This window comes from Pelobates fuscus, chromosome 5, assembly GCF_036172605.1.
Source record: "Pelobates fuscus isolate aPelFus1 chromosome 5, aPelFus1.pri, whole genome shotgun sequence".
NCBI classification, from domain to species: Eukaryota; Metazoa; Chordata; class Amphibia; order Anura; family Pelobatidae; genus Pelobates; species Pelobates fuscus.
The window spans coordinates 311,281,482-311,304,756 of NC_086321.1; the positions used below are offsets into that span (position 1 = coordinate 311,281,482).

The following is a 23,275-nucleotide window of genomic DNA, read 5'->3' on the forward strand; positions in this document are numbered from 1 at the left end:
TTCCGGCTGATGGGATGTGGAGGTCGTTCTCTACGGGACGGGGCATCTACAGATAGACTTTTATGATTGGACTGGTGGCTTTCCGCCAGGTACCGGATGTTCGGGCGTTCGACGGGGAGGTTTCTCCCATAGACCCTACGCGCTAGGTATCCCGTCGCACTTTTGGATTCTTCATTAATTTTTTATTCCTTTCTCAGTGTTAAAAATGCTAAATATGAAGCCTCCTGTCATGTTGTAAAATTGAAGATTATGCTAGCTTTAGTGTACTAATAATCTTAATTTTAGTAATGACAGAAGGCGAGTATTTTCCCTAACCTTCGCTAACCCACCCTTTCTGTTCGTTTTGTTTGTATGTATCACGGGTCTAAGGTAGGTTTGTCTCTCAATGTTTTGTGCTTACATTGATGATTGTATTTCCATTAATCTGGAATTCTCACTGAAGTTTTACATAATAGTTATTCAGTTATCAGATTGTAATTTACAATTTTCTTCTATGGGATGATGTATATGGTTCGTTACCTGGATTTACATGTTCATGACTATGTGTCTAAACCTTTTAAATGTAGAAAATAATCCAGGCACTCCAACGAATTCCAAAGTAAAGGCAATTTTATTAGAACCAGGAACTACACAGCAACGTTTCGAACCCCTTAGGGCCTTTGTCAAGCTACTGAAGCACATACACAATACACAATATATGAGTGCATGTAACAATTTAACAAGTGAACAAACTTGTGATATAATCATTAATTACTCCCATCATCAATCAATAATAATAAACACGTAAACAAAACATAATTGTCTCTCCAATAATCATTTTACATATTAGAAATACAAGAAATGTGTCAAGTGTGTCAAATGTGTCAAGAAATACAGAATAACTCAGCCAATAAAATCTTATTATGAATTTCTAATTATATGATAGTTGTTGAATATTTGACAGGGGATTAGTTAGAACTAGGCTTTAGTACCTGGTTTTCCCTTGTCTCTTGATATATTATTGATTGGATATATTGTGTTGAATTAATTATAATGTTGAATATAAATATAGATTATTATATACAATAGCTGGTAATATTATCTTACAGCTTTATATTAAATTGATCTACATTTAATCTCATTTGAACTAATTATTATCATGATATTTCAATAGATAAAAAATGTAATACATTTAAAAAATTAATAAACTAAAAAATAAAATTAAATAATATAAAATCAAACAATTAAGTTAAATAATTTTCTTTCTGAAAATTCATGGTTTAAGTGACAATTACCGTATTTATCGGCGTATAACACTGAAATTAGGGGAAAAATTGTGGGTGCGTGTTATACGCCGATATCCCATAATTACTTACCTGTCCTGAAGCGTGGGCCGGCTTCACAGCGCGCACCGCGGTACAGGAACTTTAATTTCAGGTTCCGGTTTCCGGCGGGACTGAAAGGAAGTGTGCACAATAGTGTGCACACTTCCTTTCAGTCCCGCCGGAAACCGGAACCTTAAATTAAAGTTCCTGTACCGCGGTGCGCGCTGTGAAGCCGGCCCACGCTTCAGGACAGGTAAGTAATTATGGGAGGGGAGGAAAGTACACTATGGGAGGGGAGGGGGAGGAAAGTACACTATGGGAGGGGAGGGGGGGGGAAGTACACTATGGGAGGGGAGGGGGGGGAAGTACACTATGGGAGGGGAGGGGGAGGAAGTACACTATGGGAGGGGAGGGGGGGGAAGTACACTATGGGAGTGGAGGGGGGGGGAAGTACACTATGGGAGGGGAGGGGGGGAGAATACTATAAGAGGGAAGGGGGGAGATTACTATGGGAGAGGAGGGGGGATATTACTATGGGAGGGGAGGGGGAAGAATACTATGGGAGGGGAGGGGGGGGGAGAATACTATGGGAGGGGAGGGGGGAGAATACTATGGGAGGGGAGGGGGGGAGAATACTATGGGAGGGGAGGGGGGGAGAATACTATGGGAGGGAAGGGGGGAGATTACTATAGGAGGGGAGGGGGGAATACTATGGGATGAGGGGGGAATACTATGGGATGAGGGGGGGGAATACTATGGGAGGGGGGGAAATTTCCTGGAATTTCTTTCTAAAAATGAGGTGCGTGTTATACGCCGGTGCGTGTTATACGCCGATAAATACGGTAAATCTGTTGTATGAAAAATATTGCTCATTGAGAGACTATGTGTTAGATTATTCCATTATTGTGCTCACTCTATTGTATGAGTCACTACATATATTATATACACATTTAGTCACATATATAGTGACCTTCTAGTATTCACATGATATATGATTATGGTTCTTTGGTGTGTGACACACACTAGGGGACATTATATCACTAATTGTGTCACATTAAATATAAAATATATCAAATATAACTTTTGTATATATTTTTTGTATATATTTTTTATGATCATTTGTTTTACTTTTCACTGCATGTTTTATTGTATTATTCACTATATTATTTTCACTGAATTATGTTAAGAATATTAATAGGACAATTATATTATGGAAATATATCTATGTTAGAATCTATGAATTGATACTAATATGCCAACAAGTGTACAATTTACAACTATTTTTGATGAACTTCATATCTTATATATTATCTACTATTGGGGTTGTCATTTGAAAGTAGGTGTTAAATCAGCCATTTTGTAATGTGTCTAGGAATTATATTACTGTCTATTATATGACTTTGAATAATATATGGCTAATTATGACTTAAACTGGCTTAGCATAGAATCTATTGTTAATATTACATATTTAACAGTAATTTACAAGTTGTGTCTCTTTATGAGACATTGGGTGTATATTTACATAACATAACATTTCTTGTTTTAATCGATATGCCGTGATACTTAGGTGTCTCTTTGCGCTATGATGTGCCATATTGCGCATGCGCAATGTGGCGTGTGCGTATTGTGGCTGTGTCTTGTTTAACTTTTTTTGATGCATTTTTTTTTGTGTGTGTGATGTGTACATGTTCTTGCGCATGCGCATTTGTGCGCTATCGTGATTCGGCTTTACTGGACATTAGTAGTTGTATTTGGTTGGTTGGAGATGGTCACATGATCTAATCCATGTGACTAGACCCGGAAATGTAAGTACCTAGTGTTTCTCTGGTGCTCCTAATATAAGCTAAATTATCTTATTTAATTAAAAGTTACTCGATACAACCTATACATAATTAAACAATTACATTTAATGACTAACAAACTTAGGTTTTATTGGCTGAGTTATTCTGTATTTCTTGACACCCCTAATATGTGAGATGATTATTGGAGAGACAATTATGTTTTGTTTATGTGTTTATTATTATTGATTGATGATGGGAGTAATTAATGATTATATCACATGTTTGTTCACTTGTTAAATTGTGACATGCACCTATATATATTGTGTATTGTGTATGTGCTTCAGTAGCTTGACAAAGGCCCTAAGGGGTCGAAACGTTGCTGTGTAGTTCCTGGTTCTAATAAAATTGCCTTTACTTTGGAATTCGTTGGAGTGCCTGGATTATTTTCTACATTTAATAATTTTACATTTGGTCCATTTTGGTACTGGGACTTGTCCATTGGAGCACCCTGGATTCCATGACAAAGGGTTGAGTGCACTTCCATTATCTACATATATCTATGTGTCTAAACCTGTCACACAGGGGGCGTGGCCTGAGCGCCGATGGAGATGGCTGCCTAACCGAGGAGCTCCGTCCCACATAGCCAACGATAGCGCACAAATCACGCTTCAGCAGCACATTTACCTACCCAATGGGTCGCACCAAGAGGTCTGACTCCCATCAACCGACTAAGAGGTCACAGGTGACGCTGCAAACGGGCACGATCGACGGCTACCTCCACACGCCAAGCAGACAGCCGCGCACTACCGCAGGCAACAAAATGGCCGACGACCAGGCCTCAGCACAGCCACCTGACACACAGGAGCCCTCGCTGTCGGACATTCGGGCCGACATCAGAGCCCTAATGGGCGCTATGGTAACGAAAGCGGACTTACAGGCACTGTCCGCCACGCTTCATGAGGCAATCAGATCAGAGGTTATCACAATTCAGAGAGACATAGGTGCACAAGATGGACGCATACAAAATCTGGAAGCAACCCACCTTACAGCAATAAGCAGACTGGATGTTACTGATGCTGCGGTAACAAGGCAAGGCAACATGCTATTACAGTTAAGAAGACAGACCGAGGACCTAGACAATAGGGGTCGTAGGTCGAATATTCAAATCCGCAACTTACCAGAAGCAGCAGGAGAAGAGGATGTTACGGCCACACTGACCGCTCTGTTCAAAGACATATTGGGCTCGGATTCCCCGCAGCGCATAGATTTTGACCGCGCACACAGAGTCCTGAGACCGCGCGCCACAGACAACGCACCCAGAGACGTCATTTGCTGCCTCCATGAATATTAGGTGAAGGAGATGATCATGAACAAAGCCAGACTGAAACCAACCTGGCGGTTCCAAGGAGCAGAGGTAGCCCTCTACCAAGATCTCTCCCCTCTCACACTCGAGGCCCGCAGAGCATTGAGACTGGTGACACAACTACTACGTAACCGCAACATTCCGTACAAGTGGGGATTCCCCTTCTGCCTACTAGCTAGACATAACAATGAGTGGCTGCCTCTGCGTTGGCCGGATGAAGTACCATCTTTCCTTCAAGCCATGGGCCTACCACACACGGAGGTCACAGACTGGATCCTGAGCCCGCTGGAACAGAGGCCTAACCAACCAGCTCAGAGAGCACCGAGACGGCGCAGAGAGGACTCGCCACTCAGACGGCCTGACCGCAGAATACACAATCCGGCGCAACACCCAGCACAACCTGGAGCCTAACACCTCCTGTGCCCGGCAACGGTGCAAAAAGGAGAACGGCACTGAAGGGAAGACTGAAGACACGCGGACGACCACAGAAAACCAGCACTCTCATGAGACTCTCAGATAAGTACAAATGACCACTAGACTTCGCCAAGACTATAGACTTTGACACACACCACACAAGAAACTGCTTTGCTAGACAATCTATGGAAGGAGACACCGAACACATAATACATAGACTTGTGAACTGACGTTTTGAGGTCCCTCACTCGAGGGCAACAGAGCTGGGGACGGTACGGACAATTACTTGGAGGGGTCCACAGAAATCGCCTTATTTTGGGGGGATCCTCAGGAGCGATCACAGCTTGGGGTGGGGGGGTACAGGTGGGTTGGTGGGGGCATATTGCATAATACCAAGGGTACACCACCTGAACTGAGAGTATGACATCGGTGGCTACTGTACTCAACTTTCATGGACTTGATACATAAATGCTCCGAATGTGGGGATAAGGGTTGGGTGGGGGAGGGAACACAATTTTTGCGCTCAATGTACATCTATGGGGGATGCTCCACACGGAACTGAGGGTGCAGGGAGGGGAGGAGGTGAGAGAGGAACCAGAGGATTGACTGGAGCATACACCCAAGGACGCACTTCACAAAAAAGGGGGGGGGAATTATAATAGTTACAAAGGTGCACCTAGCACTAGGAACACAGACAGTAAAGGGGAATGTCACAGGATGGCGAATTGGGCATAGCAGGGGAGATTGGAAGAGAGGACAGAACGGCTAGGAGCGCGTTGCAAGCTGGGCCTGAGAGGTTCGGAGCGCAGGTCCCATAACTAAGCCGAGGAAGGTTACACAACTAGCTACATCAGGGGTCCCCACATGACAGACTGACATCCCCATTGGGAGGACAAGTAGAGACATGAGGAAAGATCCAACCCATAGTGGAGAGTGGGGAAGGAGGCACCCTAGGGACGTGAGATCCCCCCCCACACCGCAACCCGGGCTACCAGGGCTCATTACCTGACCCCCACACGAACGCCCCGATCATTATCTGAGACAACCCTACACCAGCCGGGATTCCCACTGGAACCAAGGCAAATGCCCGACATACCCTACCCAGGACGACCGACAGACACAGTAGATACGGACGACCATCCATGCGGTTAAATGAGGGACGAGAAGACCATCGAACACACCTAACAACCGACCCATCGACAGGGACACACTAGCCAACAATACACTAGAGCGAAGTGCATTTCATTCGAGACTAACACTGTGGGGACGATAACTCTCCGGCCACACTCAGTCAAAACCACACACCACACGTCATCAGGCCCTAGGCCACTACCTGACCTTATACCCGTGTAGACTAACCTACTGCGGGAGCCACTGCCGAAGCCAAGCTGGGACGACATACCGGCGGTACGGCACTGATTGCCCGATCAGTTACACGGAGTCACCCCACACTGGGGTACCATATAGTGGCCAACACCACAACACACCACACGCACACAAGGGTGCGAACAGAGGAAACGATTACACACTACCTCACTTGGAAGAAAGGTCACCACACACCACACCTGGGTACCTCTTACTAGAGTACCCCAGTGCCGCTTGCCCCACCACACCTACATACCTAATCTCACCCTCCCCCTCCACCCCACCATCTCCCTTTCTTTTTCCTCTCCTCTCTTGCCCACCTAGACAGACGCCCGGCCACAGCGAGAGACACCAGGTGTCTCCCGGCCACAGCGCGTGACACCTGATCCATCAGAGTGCGGGTCGCCCCTGTTACAGAAACACTAGTTCTAATTGTGTACCTTTAATTACTTAGGAACAGCATTTCAATCTTTGAACTGGCACTTCGAATACCGTCAAAGTGCCGAAGCCGTCGAAGTCACTGAGGTAGTCGAAGCGGCCGCCATTACAGTCGAACACGTGGCGGCGGCCATTTTAATGCAGTCGAATGCGGTCAGCGGTAACCTGTATCTTTCCCGATCCTTCGACACCACAGCGGAGACTAAGTCCCGGACGGACATTCGAAACAACCGTCGAAAGGAACTTTGTCGTCTCTTTTTATGGGAATAGATCACCACACGGCTAGCGACCATCGCGGAAATAGAAACCGCATTTACTTCGACACTTCGACAAAAGCCGAGGTGCGTTCGAATATTCGAACACCGGCTTCGGATGGAACTTTACCGTTTTTCCGGCTAAACAGCGACCGACCACACAGCCTGAATCTGTGGAACTGTTTCTGGGCTTGCAAACAGGCGTGCGGTCGGTCCAAAGAGACTTTTTAATATCTCTGGAACTACTGGACGGATTCCCACGAAATTTGAGTATGTTGTTCCACCATTTATGTTGTTCACAAAAATATAAGTTTTATTTATTTATTATTGTGCTCACTCTATTGTATGAGTCACTACATATATTATATACACATTTAGTCACATATATAGTGACCTTCTAGTATTCACATGATATATGATTATTGTACTAGTCAAAATGAGAAAGTAATAAAAATGTATAAAAATGTATAAGTTTTAGCTTGGAGATAATTGAGTAGATACAGTAGGAAACTCAATTATCTCCCAAGCGGAGGGGAGGGCACCAGGGGGCTGTACTATGCTGTTATTGGTTATTTTATACCTCCCCCTGGGAGGGGTCTGTGTGTACCTGACTGTAATAAAAAGCAGGCTGGGTGTTCCAGACCTCAGTTCTTACTTGACCCTCAAATCGCAGCCTCGACTCGTTTTTTGGGCAGAAAGGTATCCTAGCTATGCTATAGCTAGTGGGATTATTCTACACTTACAGGACTCATATGGAATACTATGGAAAGCAGCTCTCCCCTCTTCAGCAACTAGGAATCCAGACGACTAAGCGGTCCAGCTCTCAGCAAGCCTAAGGGTAACCGTAACATTTGGTGGCAGCGGTGGGATTATTCTGGATTTCCTAGGAGAGGTACGGAACGGATGGAGAGCACCTACACAAAATTGAAGCGTACAACCCTAAAAGATTTACTGGAAAGCAGAGGAGGGTACGCCAGCAACCGGCCAAGGAGAGAACTGATCGCAGAACTGACCGAACTGGATCAAAGCTTCACAATGGCGGAAACACCAACCACGAATGGTGACGAAAAGGCAAGAATTGTTCGGGAGAGGCTCTCCCTATACGGGCCAAACCCACCTATAGAACTAGTACAGCAGTTGATGGCGGAGGCAGACGAGGATATACGAAAGGCCCGAGCCCACGCACTTGACCTAGTAAACGCACAACGCAATGCTGAAGCCCCGCAGGTAATCGTTCCTGTCGAAAATGCTGGGAAGCCCAAGATACCCTTTGCGGCATTTAGATCCTTCCTAGAGAGCAAGACAGGAATTGATGAATACTTGGCGGACTTCGAAAGGCAATGCGCCCTGCACCAGATTCCCATCAGAGAGTGGCCCACGATCCTGTCTGGGAAACTATCCGGGCGAGCCCTGGAAGCTTTTCGTACCTTGGGTGCTGAGGAAGTGACACAGTATGAGCGAGTTAAAGAGACACTGCTAAGACGGTACGCTGTAACTCCAGACACGTATCGCCGGCAGTTTCGGGGCACGAAAAAGAAGCCTAACGATACCCATATGGAATGGGCGCACCGAATGCGGAGAGCGGCAAATCACTGGATGAGCGGAAGTAAAGCTGTGACTGGTGAGGAAATCTTACAATTGTTTCTCTTAGAACATTTTTATAATGGCATGGAGCAGCAGGGGAAGGAGTGGCTGCGAGACAGGCGACCTTCCACCCTAGAAGAAGCAGCCAAATTAGCTGATGAACATTATGATTCACGTCTTCACGAGCCAACGAACTACCGGGCTCCAGCACGGGTCGAGCCCAGAGAGGTTTACCGTGCACCTCCTTGTACGGAGTTCCGAGCCCCGGTACCCGCAGGGCCCACCCGACACTCAGGGTCACCCAATAACAACTCTGATCGTCCCAGACCGACTTGCCACCGATGCAAGCAACCATGGCATTTCATGGCTAACTGCCCTCTTAACACGCACCAGACACCCAGGAATTACAATTACCCCTCTGGGCCATACCGTCCTGCCCGAGCCCTCTGTGTTAACCAAGAGGCCTCGATGGAGGAATATTTGGGGCCGCTTCACGAGGCAGACCCTGTATATGCTGCTTCAGATAACCGCCAGCACCATCGGCAGAAGGTATGGCTCGAAGGGCGATCTACCGAGGGGTTGAGAGACACAGGGGCTACCATCACACTGGTACAGAGTCATTTGGTGCCAGAACACAAGCGGTCAGGGCAGACCGTGGCCGTTAGAGTGGCGGGGGGGGATGTGTACAAAATTCCGACCGCTAAAGTACATCTTGATAGGGGAGCGGGAAAGGGGGCTGTGAACGTGGGCATAATGGATAATTTACCTGCTGGAGTACTACTGGGCAACGATTTGGGCCCCATGACTTCTGCCTATGCTCCAGCATACAACAACGAGGCGAACCCAGTGACTACCCGAGCACAAGCCCGGACGGACCGAGAACCCTCACCAGTGCGGGAGACCCAGGTAAGACCGACCCCGACTTTTCCTGACATGTTAGGCCCCATACCCTGGGACACCCCAGATACTTTCAAGACCGAGTATAGGACTGACCCGACTTTACAAAAATACCGGGAACGAGCAGAGACCGGGGGGAGCGGGGCAGATAACGAAACTTTTCTATGGGAAAAAGGCAAACTATATCGCTTGACAGAGAAAAAGGGACAACGTAGGCGACAGCTGGTAGTGCCCCACAAATACCATCGAGAAATCCTCAAGATAGGACACGACATCCCCTTGGCAGGTCACCTAGCTGTAACCCGTACGCTACACCGCATTACCCACACATTCTTTTGGCCAGGAGTACACGCTGATGTTAGGACTTATTGTAATACTTGCGATGTGTGTCAACGAGTAGGAAGGCGAGGCGATCACCCTAAAGCCCATCTAGTCAATATGCCCATCGTAGAGGAACCCTTTAGCAGGGTTGCTATTGACCTAGTAGGACCACTGGCCACCCCTAGTCCATCCGGTAAGCGCTACATCCTTACCGTAGTGGACTACGCTACCAGGTACCCCGAGGCTGTCGCCCTGTCCAACATCCAAGCGGATACGGTAGCGAATGCACTGGTACAAGTGTTCTCCCGGGTAGGATTTCCAAAAGAAATCCTGTCTGACCGAGGCACCCAATTTACAGCCGAATTGACCCAACAACTCTGGCAGGTTTGCAAAATTAAATCCCTTCTGAGCTCCCCCTACCATCCCCAGACGAACGGACTTTGTGAGAGGTTCAACGGAACCCTCAAACAAATGCTCAAAACGTTCACTCAGGAATACCGAGATTGGGAACGCTTCCTGCCGCATCTCCTATTTGCCTATCGGGAGGTGCCCCAGGAAACGACAGGGTTCTCTCCCTTTGAGTTGCTCTACGGAAGAAAGGTACGGGGCCCCCTAAACCTGATCCGGGAGCACTGGGAGGGAGAGACGGAAACTGACGGTGTCCCCATTGTGCCATACGTGCTGGAACTCAGAGACCGAATGGAGCAGCTAGCCAAATCAGTGCAGGCTAACCTCCAGTCGGCCCAGAGAAGACAGAAGGTATGGTACGATCGGGGGGCCCGAAGGAGAATCTTTACCATAGGACAAAAGGTGTTAGTACTTAAGCCGGTGAAGACAGACAAATTGCAAGCATCATGGCAGGGCCCCTACCAGATTGTAGAGAAACGGGGCGACACAACTTATGTCATAGCCAGTTGCCACGACAACAACCTTAGGAAGACGTTCCATGTAAACATGCTCAAAGAATACTTAGAGCGACCCGAGAACGTGACAGCCGTATGTTGTCCTCCCCAGGAAGACCCCGACAGTCTACCCATTCCCGACCTATTAGAAAAGAGTCCCCCCACAGGGATAGTAACCCAGGTTCAGATAGGAGACCGACTTAGCCCCACTGAAAGGGAGCAGCTCAATACACTCCTCCAGGCCAAACACCTCACCTTCTCCCAGAAGCCAGGGTACACTACCCTAACTACCTACAGAAACACTAGTTCTAATTGTGTACCTTTAATTACTTAGGAACAGCATTTCAATCTTTGAACTGGCACTTCGAATACCGTCAAAGTGCCGAAGCCGTCGAAGTCACTGAGGTAGTCGAAGCGGCCGCCATTACAGTCGAACACGTGGCGGCGGCCATTTTAATGCAGTCGAATGCGGTCAGCGGTAACCTGTATCTTTCCCGATCCTTCGACACCACAGCGGAGACTAAGTCCCGGCCGGACATTCGAAACCGTCGAAAGGAACTTTGTCGTCTCTTTTTATGGGAATAGATCACCACACGGCTAGCGACCATCGCGGAAATAGAAACCGCATTTACTTCGACACTTCGACAAAAGCCGAGGTGCGTTCGAATATTCGAACACCGGCTTCGGATGGAACTTTACCGTTTTTCCGGCTAAACAGCGACCGACCACACAGCCTGAATCTGTGGAACTGTTTCTGGGCTTGCAAACAGGCGTGCGGTCGGTCCAAAGAGACTTTTTAATATCTCTGGAACTACTGGACGGATTCCCACGAAATTTGAGTATGTTGTTCCACCATTTATGTTGTTCACAAAAATATAAGTTTTATTAATGTACTAGTCAAAATGAGAAAGTAATAAAAATGTATAAAAATGTATAAGTTTTAGCTTGGAGATAATTGAGTAGATACAGTAGGAAACTCAATTATCTCCCAAGCGGAGGGGAGGGCACCAGGGGGCTGTACTATGCTGTTATTGGTTATTTTATACCTCCCCCTGGGAGGGGTCTGTGTGTACCTGACTGTAATAAAAAGCAGGCTGGGTGTTCCAGACCTCAGTTCTTACTTGACCCTCAAATCGCAGCCTCGACTCATTTTTTGGGCAGAAAGGTATCCTAGCTATGCTATAGCTAGTGGGATTATTCTACACTTACAGGACTCATATGGAATACTATGGAAAGCAGCTCTCCCCTCTTCAGCAACTAGGAATCCAGACGACTAAGCGGTCCAGCTCTCAGCAAGCCTAAGGGTAACCGTAACAGCCCCTACCTGGTGGTCCCCGACCCGGGTTCCAAGAGCCCTCACATGGCGTATACCCCAGCACCCCTGGTGATCAGGTCGCAGAATTGCAGGGGCCTCAACACCCCAGCAAAGAGATCTCATTTACTGCGAAGCCTCAAGAGGCAACATGTCTCAGTTGCCCTCCTGCAGGAAACCCACCTCAGAGTAGAATCAAACAAACTACTCAAGGACAAAAGCTACCCCGTAAACTATTATAGCAATCATCCGACGTCGCACAAGTCGGGAACTGCGATCCTATCAATCGGTCGGTCAACAGTTAGCAGACCTAACACAAAAGATTTCAGACCTGGAAATGGCCCACAAAAGGGATCGACAAGACCAGACCTACCGAGACCTAATATCGAACAGGCGGCAACTCTCAGAACTTCTCGAGAGCAAACATGCCAGATCCACCCGCACGACACAAGCATTCTTTTACATGCATGCCAACAAGGGAGGTAGGCTGCTGGCAAGGATGCTGAGAGGAACACAAAGCAGGGCACAGGTCCACGCCCTGCGTACCACACAAGGCACAATAACCCAATTCCCGGAAGAAATTGCGCACGAATTTCAGCGGTTCTACACGCAATTATACAATACAGGCAGAGATGACGACGGGAGACCACGAACTACGAGAAGGGAGGATACGGCAGACTACCTAAGAGACTTTTACCCGGATGCCCTCACACCAGAGGAAGCAGAGGAACTGGATACGCCGATCACCGAAGAGGAAATTAAACAGGCACTGAAGGTAGCAAAAACCGGGAAGGCACCAGGACTGGATGGCTTCCCGATAGAATACCTCAAGAAATTCGGACACATTCTTATACCCCATCTCACCAAGGCATTAAATAGCATACGTGAGGCATACACCTTCAACAGGGAATCCTTAGCCGCTACCATCACGGTCATCCCAAAACCGGGTAAGAACACCGACACTCCTTAACACCGACGTCAAACTTTTCTCCAAAGTGCTAGCGATGAGACTCCAGGCACACCTGACAAAACTAATACATCCAGATCAGACTGGTTTTATACCAGGGAGAGAGGCCAGAGATTGCACCCTCCGGCTATTCACAGTCCAGCATCTGGCCAAACAAACAAAGACGAAACTACTCCTGCTCTCCACAGACTCGGAGAAAGCGTTTGACAGAGTGGATTGGAATTTCATGACGGAGACATTGCGCACGGTGGGTATGGGACATGGTATACTGACTTGGATCACTGCGCTTTACAGCCAACCGAATGCCAGAGTCAGGGTGAACGGGGCTCTCACGGATAGCTTCGACATTCGAAACGGCACAAGACAGGGGTGCCCACTATCCCCGCTCATATTTGCCCTGACCCTGGAACCGCTCCTGGACCGCATCCGGAAAAACTAGGGGATAACTGGACTAAGTCACAAAACGCACGAGCACAAAGTTGCCGCCTACGCGGACGATATGTTGTTTTTCCTTAAGAACCCAGCTGATTCCATACCTCAGTTATTGACCGAATTTGAAACCTATGGGCGCCTCTCAGGGCTGAAACTCAACCTGACGAAGTGTGATACCCGAGACCGAATGCACACAATTAATACGAAGTTTCCCGTTCCACTGGTGCCATGAACGAATGAAGTACCTGGGAATATGGATCACACGAGAAGTAAAAGACATCTACGCACACAATCACTCACCCCTTCTAACTACCATCCTAGGAGACCTCAAGAAATGGAACTACGCGCACATATCGTGGCTGGGGAGGATAGCGGTGATAAAGATGAATATCCCAGGATCCTGTACCTTTTCCATACAGCGCCACAGACAATTCCACAATCGTTTTTTGCGACACTCAAGTCGGCGCTCATACGTTACGTGTGGAGACTGGGCAGGGCACAAATTAGTTATGATAAGCTATGCCTCCCGAGGCGTTGGGGAGGACTGGCGCTACCGGATGTCAAAAGATACCACCAAGCCACGGTACTACAGAGGCTAAGGGAACTTCATCTAGCTTCGCCTCACAAAAGGTGGGTGACACTATGGAGAGATGCCACAGACAATAGACTGCACACAATGCTATGGTATAAAGAAACAGAAGCACAAACAGCCCTGGGAGAGGACTCCCCAGTTACACAGACGCTAAAGCACTGGAGCATATTGAGGAGGGAACCACAGATCTCTCCCAAGCCGAGCCCGCTAATCCCCATAACCCATAACCCACACTTGGGAGATGGTCTTGCACCGTCCGCCTGGCCGATAGACAACCAGAACAGATACATACCCATACACGCTGTGCTTACCAATACGGGAGTGAAACCGATACGAGAAATAACGGAAGGAAGACCGACCACGCTCCTACACCAGTTCCATTACACCCAGTTGAAACACTTCTACCACAACCTGCCACACAGAGCGAAAATCCACAGAGACCTTACGTGGTATGAGACGTTGTGCTCGCAAACACCGGAGGCAGACGGGAGAGTTTCGGCGATATACCAGATCCTAATCACAGGGCATAGAGTAAAAAACAACCTATACAAACGCCAATGGGAAGAATAGACAGCCAAATCCTTCACGGACGAACAATGGGAAAAACTCTTGATATTACAACACAAAAGCTCCTCAAGCTCCCATTTCCAAGCGGTTAACTATAAGCTGATAACACACTGGCATCGCACACCATCCTTACTCAGCCTATACATCCAGTATATCCCAAACACTTGCTGGAGATGCAACGAAGGTCCCGGAGCCATACGGCACATATGGTGGGACTGCACAAAAATTCAGCCATACTGGAGGAGCATAGAACGTGAAATACTAGAAATTCTAGGCGACCCCCCACAATTAACAATGGAAGCAGCCCTATTACATCACACGGAGCAACCCCTCTCTACATATAAAAAGTCGATCATGAGGCACCTGCTGAACGCAGTGAAATCCTTGATCCCACTGCATTGGAAGAAAGAAGAACCACCCACAACAGAACAATGGAAGCGAAGAGTGGAAGAAATACGCAATGCAGAAGCCAAGATAGCGGATCTACTGGGCAGAAGTGAAAGACACACGGAACGCTGGAGGCCATGGCTATTATATATAGTGTAGGAGATGAAGGCAAGCAGACACGCAATAATGTCAACACAGAAGAGCGGAGACGAGGGACCTGGGCGCACCAGGGGGCGACCTGCGCACCTTAGATTCACGACCCCCCTCCCCACCCCAGCAGGCCCTATCCCCCCCTTTTTTTTTTCTTTTCTCCCCCCCCCCCCACCGAACCAACCAGAGACGACATGCAAACACAACCACGATCCAGAGCAAGACACAAGCAGGGACGACACCCTTGGTAACATGGTGAAGCAGGAAACGAGCGAAATTCACGATAACGCTGGAGCTTAGGAGGTGACACGTGAGGTTAGATGATACTCAAGAGGGGTACTCACCCAGAATTGTAGAGAACCACCTCAGACAAAGGAGGACACAAAGCAACAACTCAAAAGGAGAAACTTGGGACACCACACGTGACATGGGCTCACGACGCACCAACACCACATATATAACTAAAGGTACAGATAACCACTGACATACACCGATCAATACAGGACATAACATCAGGACTCAACCATACCAACACTAGATCAAACTATCATAGTTGATTCCAACTATCATCCCGAGCGAGGAACCCATATGTGCAAACACACAACAACCAGGAAAAACCACACACGCGACCACTACAACCTGCCCAAACCAAACAATGACAAGAGGGAAGCAAAAACAGACATGTAATATTAGACGACAGAAAGGCTGGGAGGGAGACCGCAGGACACAGGAGATACCTAGCGAATAGCTAGGAACATGGTCCAGCGATCATATATCCAAACTGCAAACACGAACACGGAACGCATGATACTGACATCTAGGAAGAAAGATAGAGGGAGAGAGGTAAAAGGCATGGGGGGGGGGGAGAAGAAAAAGATAGGGAGAGCGTACCATAAGACAGGGCCCCGAGGCATAACCACACATGGGGAAGATACCGCTAAATACAAGAGCCCAGGATTAAAGATAGATTCTCCGAGGTTAGAACCAGATAACCCCAATTATCCAGACAGAAGGTGCCGAACACCCCGAACACAGGTACACAAATTAGATTAGGGGAATAGCAACGGTACGAATAATGGGAATCTGGCAAAAGCACTGAACCACGACCGACTGAAATTGAGGCCTGCGAGCCCAAAGGATTATGATGTCATGTTAAATGAATGGATATATAATATTACACACGAGGCCTGCGTGTCTCCATACCGACCTTGCATGCTTATACACATCTGCATTTTTGTCAATAAATATCATATTTACAAAAAAAAATAAACCTGTCATACATTCTCTTTTCAGTATGATTCGTCTCTGAAGACATTTGGTTGTTCCTCTGAAACTCTCTGGAATTTTGAGCCTTCGGATTTTATTCGTCCCTGAACACATTTTCTTGTTTGTGTGGAATTCACGGGGAAGTTTGCTCCTTCGGATGTTGGACTTAGGAGTTATAGTTATAGGTTTACTTCTGCTTGATGTCGCATTTCTGAAAGAGTCACTATGCCTTATGTACATCCTACTCTCTTGTGGTTCTTTTTTCTATGTGTTTCTTTTCCGCTGTGTGGAGCTAGTAAGAGAGATTATGCAAAATACTCGTCCCCTGTCATTACTTAAATTAAGATTATTAAAGCTAAAGCTATCATAATCTTCAATTATCAAGCACTTTAAATACATCTGTCTGAGTTAAGATTTTATAAAAGATCAGTTAAAATAAATGATTTTAATTATAGAGGTAAGGTTGAATAGGACTGTGTGAAATAAAAGTACACACAATTCATTTTTCGCTCACTCTGCTATACTAACAGAAGAGGCATTCTAACCTTCCTATGCAGAGTGTTACAGGCCCTATGGTAGAGATGTGACAATGCCTACTGATTTCAACCGTGCAATAAAATCTGTTAGTTCCAAATTATTGAAATAGGTGTGTGGCTTTTTAAAAGAATAGATTCAATAAGCTATAGACTGCTCTTTCCTGTCTTGTTCCCTACCCAACTGCCTTATTGTGAATGTCTAATTGTTGGATATCCCTGGAATGAGGAACAAAAGCGAGGGGCGGGGAATAAAAAAAAGCACACAACCCATCCTGGTAACATCTCATAGCGTCTTCCAGATATGCATCTCTCAGTTCTAACTATGCCCCAACCTAAGCTGCCAGAGTTACACAACACAATTCATAATTAGGTATTGATTTCCTGAGTAACACATTAAAATGGATTGCTGTAGACCTTTAACTCTCTGAATGCCAGGGAGGCATTCCTTTACAAGATACTGTAAACACCATGTGGCTCAATAATTAAGGGTTAATCACGTCATGATCAATATTCTAATAATATTACACTAATGGATAACTGGAATACTACTATTGTAAGAAAGGAGCATAAAAGTTAATCTCGTCATCAGACATGTTAATACATGTTTTATTTGTAAGATGCCCCATTCCATCTATAATTAAGCAGCTATTGACAAAGTACGGTACTTGTATCAACGTGGTGCAGGACATATCGAATTGTCTTCCAGGGTATCTTTGAGAGGTATGGCTAAAACAGCCTGCAAAGCAGAATATAGATATTATTTTAATTATTTCAATTATAAATAAATAAAATGTGTCCTTGCCATATGGTGTGAGGTCATTTTTCACAGACCTTTTCCTCCAATTATAACAAATATTCTTTATTCCTAGCTAATTTGCTTTCAGAGCATACACTGACTTCTATAGGCAGAATCTGCACAATCAACAAATACATAAGCACAGTTTTCATTAATTAAATTTTAAGAGTATACATCATTCAAAACCAGGTCCAATTTTATTGGCAGGTTTGTGTGCATCGTTTAGCCTGCATGGTATTTTCTCTTGCCTCTGATCAGTAAATCTTAATGCCAGAAACGTGGTTGTTGTTTGTACATGGGGGAATTGGTACAGTGACACAACATATGTTGCTGGCAGGAGAAAACCTAATTAGTAATACATTTTCTCTACCATCATTCCATTAATGATTGGATTTCAAATTGTCCATTTTAAAAGAATTTAGCTTTATTATAATCCTGATACACCCAACTGGTAACTTTGCTAATGTAAAATGCACATCTAACAAGTTGTGACTGATTTAACAGTTCTCATACAGCTACTGTAGGATAATTCAGTGTTCCCAGTGCGTAATAATGAGGCATACTTTTGAACTTATGACTAACATTTTACTTAACATTAGATTTTTCTTGCACAGTTGTGTTTTATTCGCGAAGCCCTGGGAAATAGATGCTTTATAGAAATATAAACCTGAAACCAGGAAATCACTAGTGAGTTAATTTCCTACTTGAATTTAACATTTAATCTTCAGATAGTAAGGGGGAACATGCAATTCAGTGATTCTCAGTAGGGTGCAGGCCTGGTAACAATGTTAAGCTGTCTTGTCATAGTGTGAGCGAATTGCCCTTCTCCTTCAACACATGGCCTGTTAGTGGTGCACAGAGTGTTACACACAAAGGCCAAGCCCCTCAACTTTCACCAGCTCAAGGTTAGCACCAGACACTGCTTCAAAGGCATAGGTATTACTCAATGAAAATTATCTAGTGTTAAAAAAAAAGAGCGAGAAATAAAACACACACACACACACACGTACGTATTTCGTGTGTGTGTATGAGTTAGGACACAAACAATATACATATGCTGTCTCAGACTGTCTGTCTATCTGCACAGTATATAACGTTCGTTTAAACGTTTACTGTTTGTGCTATTTCTTTCCCCTCGGTTAAAGGTTCCTGATAGAATGCATGCGGTTTCCTCATCTTGTTCCGCACTCAGTGCAGACTGTGTGCTCATGACTACTACCTTCCCTCGGCTCTCCTCATTAAAATGCTATTTTTGCTGCATGATTTTTTTTCCTGTCGCCTTTATTTCAGGGGGATGCCATCACTGTGCTGTGAAATAATATTAATAAGTACTAACAATTGACTCCCGTTTTTAGCCTCTCACCTTCTTCTCCTGTGTCTCCTTCCTGTGGTTTTTACAGCATTGTTCGCGGATGCTGCAGTCAGAGGTTCCTCTGCATCCAAGAGCTTTATTCTTCTCGCTCTCCCTCCTTGTCCGTCTCTATTCTGACGAATTTTGCTTTCTCCGCATTAAAACCTCAGAATGCTTACAGTTTCTCTAGGCACCTCCAGCTCAGCTCGGTCCCGATCTCTCTTTTAAACATCGAAACGCAGCCGTTTCAAAGCAGGTATCCTGATCCCCCTGAGCTTTCCTCTGACGCTGCTCTCTTTGCCTTGCTCTTAGTGATTAATCATTTAGGAACATGGTGTAATTTGTTTATTGATAAGCACCTCTTCGGGTGACACCTCAGGATTTGGCAGGAACCCGTGGGCTGCATAGGGGTATCAGAGGGAGGGAGATGGTGGAAAGCTAGCGCTGTTTACGCTCCACTATGTGGGAAGGGGAGGGGGGATTCTTATCCTTTCATTTGCACTCCTTACCATGGAATACATTGAGGATTTTACACTCCTAGTCAGGCAAGCCAGCAACATATGTGGATCATGTTTGCAAGAGTGAAAAAAAAAAAAAAAGGAGGTTTAGGAAAATATATGAATCAGCAATAAAGGATGAAATGTGCCTCCTTTTTACAAAAAACATGCTGCTGTATACTGTATGGGTATCAGGAATGCATTTTCAAGGTGGAGTCTTATCAGTGATGTATAAAAATAATATTTTCATCACATGAGGTAATATCCCTTTTGAAGGCACCATAGTACTTTGCTAGCCTTTGCAACTGCTGATATTACACATTGTTGTGTATTATTTTTTTTATTTGTAAAGCACCACCATATTCTGAAGTGCTGTACAATAGGTGCTGTACCAATAAACAAGTAAATGCAACAAGACAACTTGGAACAAACAAAGGTGATAAGCGTCTTGCTTAAAAAAAGTTTACATTCCAAAATGATTGGGTTATAATGACGTAAACACTGATTACATTGGCTACTAGAAGAGTTTACAATAAAATCTGATTTGTTGGATGACACTGTTGGAGGGGAGTAAGCCAGCTAGTGAGAAGTGGAAGAGAAAGAGAGAAGGAAGTATGTAAGTTTAATTTATATGCATTCTTGAGTTTTAAGCAATTTTTTTAAAGTAATGGAGTATCTCACTTAGAGATCTCTTTAAGGTCATAGCTGGAGGTGCAAGTATGGGATGAAGTATTTTGCAGAACTGAGGCGATTGGATGGGACAAATTAATGAAAATTGAAAGATAGGGGCAGTGTTATGAAGTGATTTCTTAGTAAAGAGCTTTTTTTTTTCTTTAGCATACATTAAAGGATCACTATAGGGTCAGGAACACAAACATATATATAAACAGAGATTTATGCTCACCCTTGCAATTAAACACAGGCCAAGGTGGTCAAGTAAGAATTCACCTGGCCTTTGAGTCTGTGCACGGGGGCTGTGCAGGATATTGTTCCAAGTCGCAATAAAGGTAAGCACACAAGCAGGAGAATCTTCGAGAGTAAGCCAAAGTCAGAGGGTGCCAGAAGTCAGAATAAACAAGGGTAAGCCAAAGTCAGAGGGTGCCAGAAGTCAGAATAAACAAGGGTAAGCCAAAGTCAGAGGATGCCAGAAGTCAGGATACACGATAAGGAAGCCAAGGTCAGGAGCCAACTGGTGAACACTGGATCACAAATACAAACACAGGAACCAGAGTCAATGAACTAACACTGCCCTCAGGGAGAGGCTGTGTCTTATACCTTGCTAATCAGAAATACTATACAGATGGACCATGATTGACAGGAGCAGTCCAGCCCCCAGTGCTGGAGACATGGCAGCTCTGGGGGCTGGACTGGCAGGGTTAAGTTTCAGGCCAAACCAAGAACTGAAGTGGCTCAGAGGCAATAAAAAAATGCAATATTGTCTTAAAATCAAATAATAAGTATAAAAAGGCTAATGGAAAAGCACAAACTTATAGTGGTTAAAGTACCACTTTTAACTATCGGACTCAGGGAGAATCAGCCCCTGGTGTGCGTAGGATCCTATCCATACACTTTCAGCCATCAGGTAAAATAGATAACTTTTATTGAAAACACACACATTAAAAACCAGTTTCCAGCATCAGTATCCCAAAACAGCTCACTCGCCCTTAATTCAACTGAGAGTGTATTAGGGATGGGCAAAAAGTCCTCACAAGTCCCACTCTCCTCCTTGGCTTGGTTGCTCGTTCTGATCGGTGCTCACGGTCTACTTCCTGGTTCTGGCCGGTGACGCGTTTCGCCCCTCCTCCCGGGGCTATCTCAAACATAAATGTATCTTCCTACTTCAGTCTGCATTAAACACCTTTGCTAAATGATCAATTACACTACAATCAATCATATCACGGTTGCAATACCGTCCAGCAATGAATTAAAACATGAGATGAAAGGAAAAAATTTGTTAAACACAGAATCCCATGTATCTTACCATGATTCAAAAATCAAGTCAGGTAACAATTGTAAAGTAGAATAAACATTTTTACTCATTCATAGTAAACCAAAATATATATCTATTCATATTTAAAATTTACTAATTAAAAGAAAGAGACTTATTGTAAGTATATTCAATATGAAAAAAGGGGGTAAATCTCCTAAATGGGGTTTTCAACAACAGACCTTCTTAAATGAAAAAAAGAGTGTAATTGACTCAATAAATATAAATTAAAACATTAGCTTATATAAAGAATACCGGTACCAAATACAATTAATCTAAGGAAATAGGCATAAAAATATATAAATATATATATAAGATCTAGAAAGGGGGTAATTTTACCATACATAGTAAAAAGACTAAAAAAAAAAATACCAAAAAATACTGTCACAAATTACAAAAATATTTTAATAAAAACCAGAAAAAAGGGGTATTATAAAAAAAATTAACAATTTTAAATCTATGTTCAGACTGGATAGGATCCTAGTCTCTAAATAGTTCCTAAAAACCTGTTGAATACCTAAAAATTCCAGACCACTCAGATCTTGATTGTGCATCTTTTTAAAATGGTCTGAAACACTGTGGTTTTCCACCCCCTTCCGGATATTCTAAATATGCTCTCGCATCCTAATGTGGAGTGGACATTTAGTTCTCCCCACATATTGTGATTTGCAACGACACCTTAGCAAATAGATCACAGTATTATTTTGGCAGGTAATATGTTCTCTTACAGGGAACTCTTTATGTGTCCTCTTCGATTTAAAACTTTGTTCCATGTTGTTTTTACCCTGCAGCATATTTATACAGCCCAAACAAGTTCTACATCTATAGAACCCTAGGGAGCATCCCCAAAAAATCACCTTTGGTCTTTATCTTATCCTTTAGATAACTATGGACTAATGTTGTTCTTAAGTTCGGAGCCCCCCCCTTAAGTTTGGTGTATACGATCCCATTAAGATCTTTGTCCATTTTTAAGATGGGCCAAAACGTATTGATAGTCCTTTTAATTGATCTATACTGATTGTTAAAATCAAATAATAAAACCTCATTGAAATTATCCTGAGTTCCCTTTTTCTTATTTTTCCTATTAATCAATTCTAATTGTGTAGTGTCCATCACAACATTTAATGCCTTCTCGAGTATATCCTCAGGATATTGTTGTTCTCTAAATTTACTAATAAATCATATGCCTGTTGTTGAAAAACATTCTCCTCTGTGCAGTTACGTTTCAACCTCAATAGTTACCCCTTTGGGTATGTTGTTAAGCCACGGGGAGTAATGTCCGCTATTATGCGTGACGTATCCATGAACGTCTACTTTCTTTTTAAAAAGTCTGAGTTTTAAGACTATTATCGTGTACATAGATTTTTAAATCTAAAAAATCAGTAGAGAAAGGACTTATGTTGCTTGTAAGCTGTATGCCCCATGTATTATTATCTGGATAGCTTTAAAAGTCTCTAAAACTGTCCTCCGACCCTTCCCAAATGTCATCTATATACCAGCGGTAGGCCCATATCTGTGCACCCCAGTCATGTTGTCCATAGATAAAAATGTTTTCCCAATGTGCCATGACATTATTAGCATAACTGGGTGTGTAAGTACTACCCCATGTATTATTATTATTAAGATAGCTTTAAAAGTCTATAAAACTGTCCTACAACCCTTCCCAAATAAAGAACACGTCATGTTCAAATAAAGAACATGTCATCTATATACCGGAGGACTGCACACCCAAGTCATGTTGTTCATAGATAAAAATGTTTTCCCAATGTGCCATAAAAATATTAGCATAACTGGGTGCATAAGTACTGCCCA

At 44.5% G+C, this 23,275-nt stretch overlaps 1 protein-coding gene across 2 annotated transcripts in view; it reads right to left on the reverse strand.

Annotated features, from left to right (window-relative positions):
* DIRAS1 (DIRAS family GTPase 1) overlaps positions 1-19,635 on the reverse strand; it is a 205,318-nt gene extending 185,683 nt beyond the window's left edge. Inside the window, exons 1-2 of one of the 2 annotated variants that reach the window (XM_063457348.1) lie at positions 18,992-19,635; positions 17,498-17,568 (exon numbers count right to left, since the gene is read on the reverse strand). The gene's annotated coding sequence lies outside the window, so the exon portion shown is untranslated. The remainder of the gene's footprint in view (positions 1-17,497; positions 17,569-18,991) is intronic. The other variant, XM_063457347.1, reaches the window with a different exon arrangement.
* Between the last annotated feature and the right edge of the window lie 3,640 nt (positions 19,636-23,275).